The sequence below is a fragment of the Myotis daubentonii genome, chromosome 7, assembly GCF_963259705.1.
Source record: "Myotis daubentonii chromosome 7, mMyoDau2.1, whole genome shotgun sequence".
In the NCBI taxonomy this organism is placed as follows: domain Eukaryota; kingdom Metazoa; phylum Chordata; class Mammalia; order Chiroptera; family Vespertilionidae; genus Myotis; species Myotis daubentonii.
This window is the reverse complement of record NC_081846.1, coordinates 17,950,827-17,958,635: the sequence shown is the minus strand read 5'-3', so window position 1 is coordinate 17,958,635 and position 7,809 is coordinate 17,950,827. Positions and strand designations below refer to the sequence as shown.

Genomic DNA, 7,809 nt, shown 5'->3' with positions numbered 1-7,809 from the left:
AGGTGGAGTAACTCACCTACATACACTCAGTAATTATCTCAACCAAGACTTGAGTCCACTGTTAAGGGCTGAATGTTTGCACGTTCTGCTCTTCAAATAGTACGTTGAAGCCCTAACCCTAATGTAATGATGTTTGGAAGTAGGGCCTTTGGGAAATACAAGTCTAGGTTTAGATTTGGCCATGAGTGTGGGACCCTCATGATGAGATTAGTGGCCTTTTAAGAAGAGGAAGACAGCTGCTCTCTTTTTTGTTCTCTCCAAGGCATGTCCCGGGAGAAGGCCATCTGAGCACACAGCTGGAAATCGGGAAGCAGGCTCTTCCCAGGAAAGGAGTCTGTGGGATCCTTGATCTTGGACTACCCAGGCTGCAGAGAATTAAATTTCTCCTATTGACACCACCAGGTCTACAGTATTGTGTCATAGCAGCCCAGCAGACCAATACCACCACATTGCTAAAAATCACTATATCGCTTCTACCATATGAAAAAGAAATGTCACCTTAATGAGAAAAAGCTGATTTCCTTACTGCTCCAGTTCTAATGCTAAAACCCACAAGGGATTTTTCTCTTGGTTCAAATAACGTTTTATTAGAAATTAAGTTATAAAAGTATACGATGAGCTTCGTCACCAGAGAGACCTAGATCTCTCTCTCTCTGCAGAGTGCTGGTGGGGGCTCTGTGGATCCTTTAGTGCCTCTGCGCGCCGTGAACTCTCCGGGGCACTGGGCTTTCATGAGCACTGTACACCGGCATGAGTACTGAAGGGAAGACTTGACAAGCTCTCTGCTCTGACCCAGAGTCTGAATGTTCCTTGTGGGAGCTCCCTGGTAGGAGATTTTCTCAGATTTTCACTCATAGCCGGCAGCAACTGTACATGCTGCACAGGCGGTGCTTGAGGCTCCCGGAGGGATGAAACGCCTCATCATCACTCGGCAACCACTTTGGCAGACTAAAGGGTGACATTGATCGGCTCTGAACAAGTGAGTAAGAGAAACAGTACCCAAATCTCAGGAGGAAAATATGATAGAAAAAAAAAAAAAAAGAAGAAGCAAGCCCCTTTAACCCAATCTCGCAATGTTTCAGATCCATAAAATAAATGCAAATCCATTTGCAGTGGGAAATCCAGTCACTCGAATGAGGGTTCCAACAAAGTCATCCTTAGAAAGTGACACATCAGTTATTTTATTCATTCATTCACTGTGGACTGAGCTCCCACTGTGTGCCAGATACTGTTCCAGGCCCCAGGGATGCAGCCCGAACAAAATGTCCCTGATCTGGAGGAGAAAGACAAATAACTAGATAACAATCAGGTGGTGATAAGGCTGAGGAAGACAAGTGAAGTGAAGGAAGAAACAGAGTGTACTGTTAGGAGGGAAATGGATGCCATCTCCACACGGTGGTCAGGGAAGGAAGGCCGGATTGATAAGAGACCTGAAGGAAAGGAAGGGGCGAGCCTTCCTGATATTTGTGGAAAGACAAACTAGCAAGAGCAGGGTGGCACATAAGCCTTTGGAAGACATCAAAGTGGCTGGAGCAGAGCGAAGCGAAGCAAGGAAAGAGGCGATGTAAGGGGTAGTGTGGGGCCAGGCCTGATGGGTTGTGCTACGTCTTAAGCTTTACTCTGAAAGAGATGGAGGATGATTGCAGGGTCTTGAGCAAAGAGGTACCATGACAATGGGTCACAATTTAAAGGGACCACTCTGGATAAAATAATTTAGGAAGGAAGGTGGAAGCTGAGAAACCAGTTCAAAGTTACTCCAGTTGTTCAAGAAAGAATTGATCATTTGAACCAGATTAAGGGCAGGGGAGATGATAAGAAATGGTCAACTCCAGATATATTTTGAAATTAGAATGGACAGCCTTTGCTGGTAGCTTTTCATTTTTCATTTTTATTTATTTATGTTTACAAGTTATCATTTTGATATTAGTAAAACAAATGTAGATATATCCGAGTTATTTCCTCTGTAGATGTACAGCAACTCATTTTCCAGCCTGATAGCTTTTTGAAAGGAGAATAGCTGTGTTAAGGGCCATGCTTGGATATGGTAGGTTCACAGCAAATACTTTGAAGAAAATAAATATTGAATAAATTAATGAACGTACTGAGAGTTGGCCGCATTTCAGAGGAACTGGCCTAATGCTTTCAGCTTAAGCATGTATATATAACAGTTCCACTCTGTGTCTCAACAACAACAGTATGCATGGGAACCCCGAAACACACACAGAACACAGAAACATACACAGTGTGTTTAGGCAGCAGTGTGTTTGCATAAAGGTTTGTCTAGTTAAGTGGGTACCTAAACATTTTAGAGGTCTAGTCTTAGATTTGGAGGTTTAAGTCTACGAAAGGGAAAGGAAACTCTTCCCTTCAAGGGCCTTCCTCTTTGTTTAGTTAGTAATGATTGATTGATTGATTGATTGATTGATTGAAGGAAAGAATGAGTGAATGAGTGAATGCTCAACTCAGCTACTACTCTCTTCCATCTGAGCTTTCTCAACTATCCCAAATGATTTTTATAAATGAGTATAAAAATTTTTATAAATGATTTTTGTAAAATTGAGATTGATTTTGAATGACACATCTTTTATCATTACTGTTTTTACATTACTGTTTCCTCACAAAAGTGATATTCAAGATTACATTTATGTAACTTCACTGGAAATCTTTTCCTCTCTCACTTACTCCTTCCTTTCTTTCAAAAATCTATTTTCTTTATGGATCTGTGTGTTTGCAATGAAATAATGTTAGCATTCTTGTCCTAATCTTGAATCCACATTGTATTATAAATGTGTACTATTTCTTCATTTTGTAATTAGAAAAAGAAATTATTCATAGCACTAAGGGAATTATAGTGGGTATTACTCATTGTATTACCTGAATAAAATGTTAAGGTTATTAATACCTGGAGATTACTGAGATTTCTATTAAAATTTATATTTTAAACCCTGAGTGGGTTTGCCCCTTTTTGAGGTACTACGGAAATAAATGCAATTAGACCATTTGTCATCAAGAAGAACAAGTCCATAAGAGCAGAAGAGAACAGACCTGCAGCTGGTGTGACCACATTAGCCGGAGACTCAGAGAAGCCTTTAAGGTATAAGACTCTAATGTATGCAAGAAACATAGACTAGGATGTCTTTAACCAGTTAAACAAAAATCCTAAATACTTGTGTTAATTTAGAGAGACTGGATCTGTGTTCAGAGGATTGGTGCAGATTCATATGATTTTTTTAAAGAAGGATGACAAAAGGAAAGGTCTTGGCATTTGTAGGTTGACTTGAGCAAGTTCCAAGGGCCAGCAACTGAAGGTGAACTCTGATTCTTTCCTGGCTTCTTCGCATTTTTTGGAATTGAAATGGATTAAATACCATGAGTAATTTGGAAGTTCTCTGGAGGGTAAGTTAGTGCTCTGATTAACACTTAATTTCTGATCATTCAACTGGAAAGATAGTTGAGACACTTGGCCGGGGCAGTTTCTTGGGGTTGGGAGTGATATGCAGAGTCACTGTGCTTGGAACTTCATCAGTTTATTCCTAAATCCTGGCAGAAGAAATTCATCACTGGCTTGGTCATTGCTGTTGCCTTTTCATGCTTAGGAAACAGGGCCTAGTCCTTAAATAACTACTCTCCTCATCCTTAAATCCACAGCACACCTTCCTCTCTCTCTATGCTCTCATTGCAAACTTTATAGAATATTCTACTCAGGATATTTCTAAAAATTAAGTGATATAGTATGCTATGCTGTTCTCTGAAAATACTCGAAGTTTTGAGTTTACAGCTTATAAGGATTCCACTGATATTTCTTTACATCCCAACTCTTATGAAGATCGTGCTTGGATAAGGTTTTAGCCTATGGGCTTTGGTGATTAAGAGTAACACAAATTATACTGGTATAACACTTGCCATTTCTCATATTCCTCACTAGAGGAATTCAACATCCTTTAGATATTTTTCTCTTTGTGTCAAAATGCTTTTTAAGTACGGGCACTGGCTTATTTTCAAGTAGTTTACTTTTATTATTAAAATACTTAAATAGTCATGCAAAATTAAATGTCTCTTATAAAATTATGATACAAAGAACAGGTTTCACTTCTTTCACTCATTCTTTTCTCAGTCACCTAATGGGGCTTTATATCTTTGGGCTCCAGCAAATTCTATCGGGGCCTTGCATAATTACATGGATGGCCAAATGCATATGTGTTTTAATCCACGGCTAAGAAAAACCACCTGTAGATAACATTTCAAGCTACAAATTAGTGAAATAAGCACCACATTGTAACCATGTTTTAGAAATAATTTTATGGTTCTTTAGCTTTTTATTGAGTTAGAATCCTTTTTTTTTTTAAATACATCTTAATCACTCTTTCTGTATCCAGAGCACCAAAAACAAAAGTTATAGTGCTAAGCTTTTACTATTATAATTTTCAAGAAAATGGCATCTGAGATCATTATTTAAGGTAAATTTTGCATGTATAGAAAAGAGACTTTTGGTCAATATTTCCTGATTCAGTAATATAGTAATAGTAATTGCAAGTGATGAAGGCTCTTAAGCCACAGAAAACTACTAGGTTTTTTTTCATACTTTTGTGTGATATGATATTAAAAAGCTGTGAAGAAGGTTCTAGAAGAGTTTTTAAAATATATTAACAATAAAGTCAAGGTGTCCTTGTTTTTTACTGCACATTCATAGACCTTCAGCTCCTTAAAGTTCATGGCAGAATTAGAATCTAATAATGCTGCCTAGCTCAAAGTTTGTTCTCAATTTATAGGTAGAAGTAATTAGAAATCTTCATTGTAAACCATTCACAATATGGTCAAATCACTGAATGACATTTCTAAGAACTTTCTATTTAAATAAGAGGAACAAATAGATCATGTCACTTTCTTGACATTTGTAGTGGTAAAAACCCTTCACTGAAACGATTGCTTTTGGCTTTCTTACAGAAAGAGTGATTAGAATATGGTTTTCAAAAAGAAGTTTCCTAACTTCCTAAAAAAATGTTTTAAAGAACCACGGGGGGGGGAAAGCACTAAAAACAAAAATTCTAAATTATGCTAACACCTAATTACAATTGATGTCTTCTTACTCATTTGTAACTTCTTCGGTTGTTAACCAACAGCTAGGCTTCCATTGTCTTACCTCTTGCACCCGTTTCCCCATTCCCAGGGTCCCTGAACCAGTCCTTAAGGACTCTGGAGCCTACTTGGTTTGCCACTAACTATAGGACCCTAGGTAACTCATTTAATGGCGCGGGAGCTCTGCGAAGCCCCTCATATATAAAACAGGAGAGTCAGGGGGGATTCAATTATATCTAACATGCCTTTTCCTCTAAATTTCATTACACAATATCCCCATCCAAGCTCCTCTTACCTTATCTTGGGAACCTGCCCTTGATGATCTGTCTAGCTCCACTCTGAGCTCTGGCTTTTAAGGTTGTTTCTAGCAACTTACGTATGACTTCGGGGAAATATTTCTATTTTCTTTTGCCACTTATAGTTAAAACTATCACCTGACTTTCTCAGGCATTTCCACCTGTTTCCAAACTTGAGTAAAACCACCGTGAAAGCTGGAACTATTCTTATACTTCTTGGCAGAATTCTATGTGGGCAACTGGTCTTGTTGGCCGCAGGTCTCTTAGTCACAGCCACAGGTAATCCATTTCCTTCTTGGCTGTTAGGGAAGGGCCTGGTTAGCCAGCCCAACACATTCCGCGCCCCACCCCCTGCTTCCCTGCCTTTGCTCTCTGCTCCTGCCTCAGGCTGCTTGCCAGGTTGTACTGAGAGGATCAAATTAAGTGATTAAATTACCTTTGCAGTAGAGCCAGCAAGGGCACAATGCTATTTATCTGCCGTCCACTCCGTATTGGCCTTTTCTACATCAAAAGTTCTGCTTCCTTTGACTCTCAGTGGCTCTTTTTTTCCCCTCAAGAAACCTACCATGTCTCCCATTTGTTTATAATGAATGGATGCCTGTTGTAATTTCCATCACATAATTTTACCTCTTTATTCCCAATAACATACAAACACCTCACTGCATTTCACATAGTTTTCGGTGAGATTTCAGCAGCAAATGACAAATTTTTAAAAATATTTTCACCTGTCCAAAGAGTCAGGTGCTAACCATATTCGAACACAAAATAGAATGGTTCAGAAAAGTTAGATATTTACGATTTTCACAGATATGGGAACTGAACTAATTTCATTTTAGTTATACAGTTTCCCTGAAAGTTGATGCTTTCTTATAACTGTCTTCGCTGAGGTTAGTAAACGAAAAGAACTCGTCAAGAAGTAAAATCTATACCATGTCAAGGCACATTTGGCAAAGAGAGTGACTCATCTTCATGCTCTCTGTGTATGAAAGAATTCAGCTGGGCGGCCAGTGATCGGTAGGAGTGGGTTATTTACCTGGGAGGACCTGGAAAGCTTTTTACAGTGTCAACAGGATTGTTGTTAAGCAGCAAGTTGGCAAACATGGGAAGGTTGTCATTAAACAATGTTGGGATTCAGAACTGTTGACGTTTATTTGCTTTTCAACTCTTCAACAGCTCGGAGAGAGATCCAAGCTATCTACAAGGAAAAGGCACACGCATCATTGCACGCCCTCTCTCCCTCTCTCTCTAAAGCTCTTGGCAACCCGAAGGGTGAAGCCATCCTTTAAGTCGAGGGCTTTTTCACACGGGCTTCCATGAATGGCCTCTGGGGGGTTCATGAACTCCTGCAAATATATGTGGCAGTGGCCGTATAATGATGGTCATCCATGCAGTCTTCTGTTTGGGAGGTATGGGAGGGCTGACATCTTTTATTAGATTTTAAAATGGGCCTGTGAAACAATACAAGCTACTGCTTTGGGCCTAAATGGAGCAGCTTGAATAATGTGTCGTGGTGTATGCTGCTGCCATACACAGTTTTTAAAAGCAGAGCCAGCGAGGCAGACATGGAAGGAAGGGATGGAGCCCCCTGGTCACTGATGCAAAAGAAGAATAGTATGTTGGGAGCAATTGGTTGGAGGCCGAGAAAATTACTGTAGCGCCCCCAAGAATGGGCATCAGGATTCCCTCATCTATGCACCTAGCCCAGTGGTCGGCAAACTGCGGCTCGCGAGCCACACGTGGCTCTTTGGCCCCTTGAGTGTGGCTCTTCCACAAAATACCGACTTCTGCGCATGGGCCACGAAGTTTCAATCACACTGTACGTGCGTGCCCGCACGTGGTATTTTGTGGAAGAGCCACACTCAAGGGGCCAAAGAGCCGCATGTGGCTTGCGAGCCACAGTTTGCCGACCACTGACCTAGACAAAAGTTTCTACCTATTGGTGCTTATTGAAGAGCTGAGAGCAATTCCTGCTTCTCTCGGATCTCACACCAATTCCACTTCAGGTGCAAATGGGTTCAGCCCTTTTTGCTCTTATGCTTGGCTCATCACGCAGTTCTAAGGCTTACTATCTCCAGAGACCCCTGAACAGCTCTGTATTCACTAAATCAAGAGGAAGTGACGGATCAGGATTGGTGCTGCTCCAGCCCCACATTGGGGTGGTTTCCCCAAATCCCATTGAGGTAGCCGACTTCAGAAATGGTCACCGAACATCTAAGACTTGGCCTCATCTCTGCTTATTTCACAGCAAGTGAACATCAGAGATGCCTTGTTCCACCTGGGCTGCACATGGGACTAGCGCTCACTCCTCCAGGTGGATCCACATTCATCCAACGTGTGTAATAACAACAACCAGCTTTGCCCCAGGAGGCCAGCTCTGCGTCTTTCTCTCCAAGGTAAGCCTCTTACTTATGTTACTCTTTTTTTTTTCTTTCTTTTG

General features: G+C 40.7%; 1 long non-coding RNA gene across 1 annotated transcript in view; it reads left to right on the top strand.

Annotated features, from left to right (window-relative positions):
• Positions 1-2,974: 2,974 nt before the first annotated feature.
• Positions 2,975-7,809, top strand: part of LOC132237921 (uncharacterized) — a 64,064-nt gene continuing 59,229 nt past the window's right edge. Inside the window, exons 1-2 of the long non-coding RNA XR_009453694.1 lie at positions 2,975-3,094; positions 7,618-7,765. This is a non-coding gene — a long non-coding RNA (uncharacterized LOC132237921). The remainder of the gene's footprint in view (positions 3,095-7,617; positions 7,766-7,809) is intronic.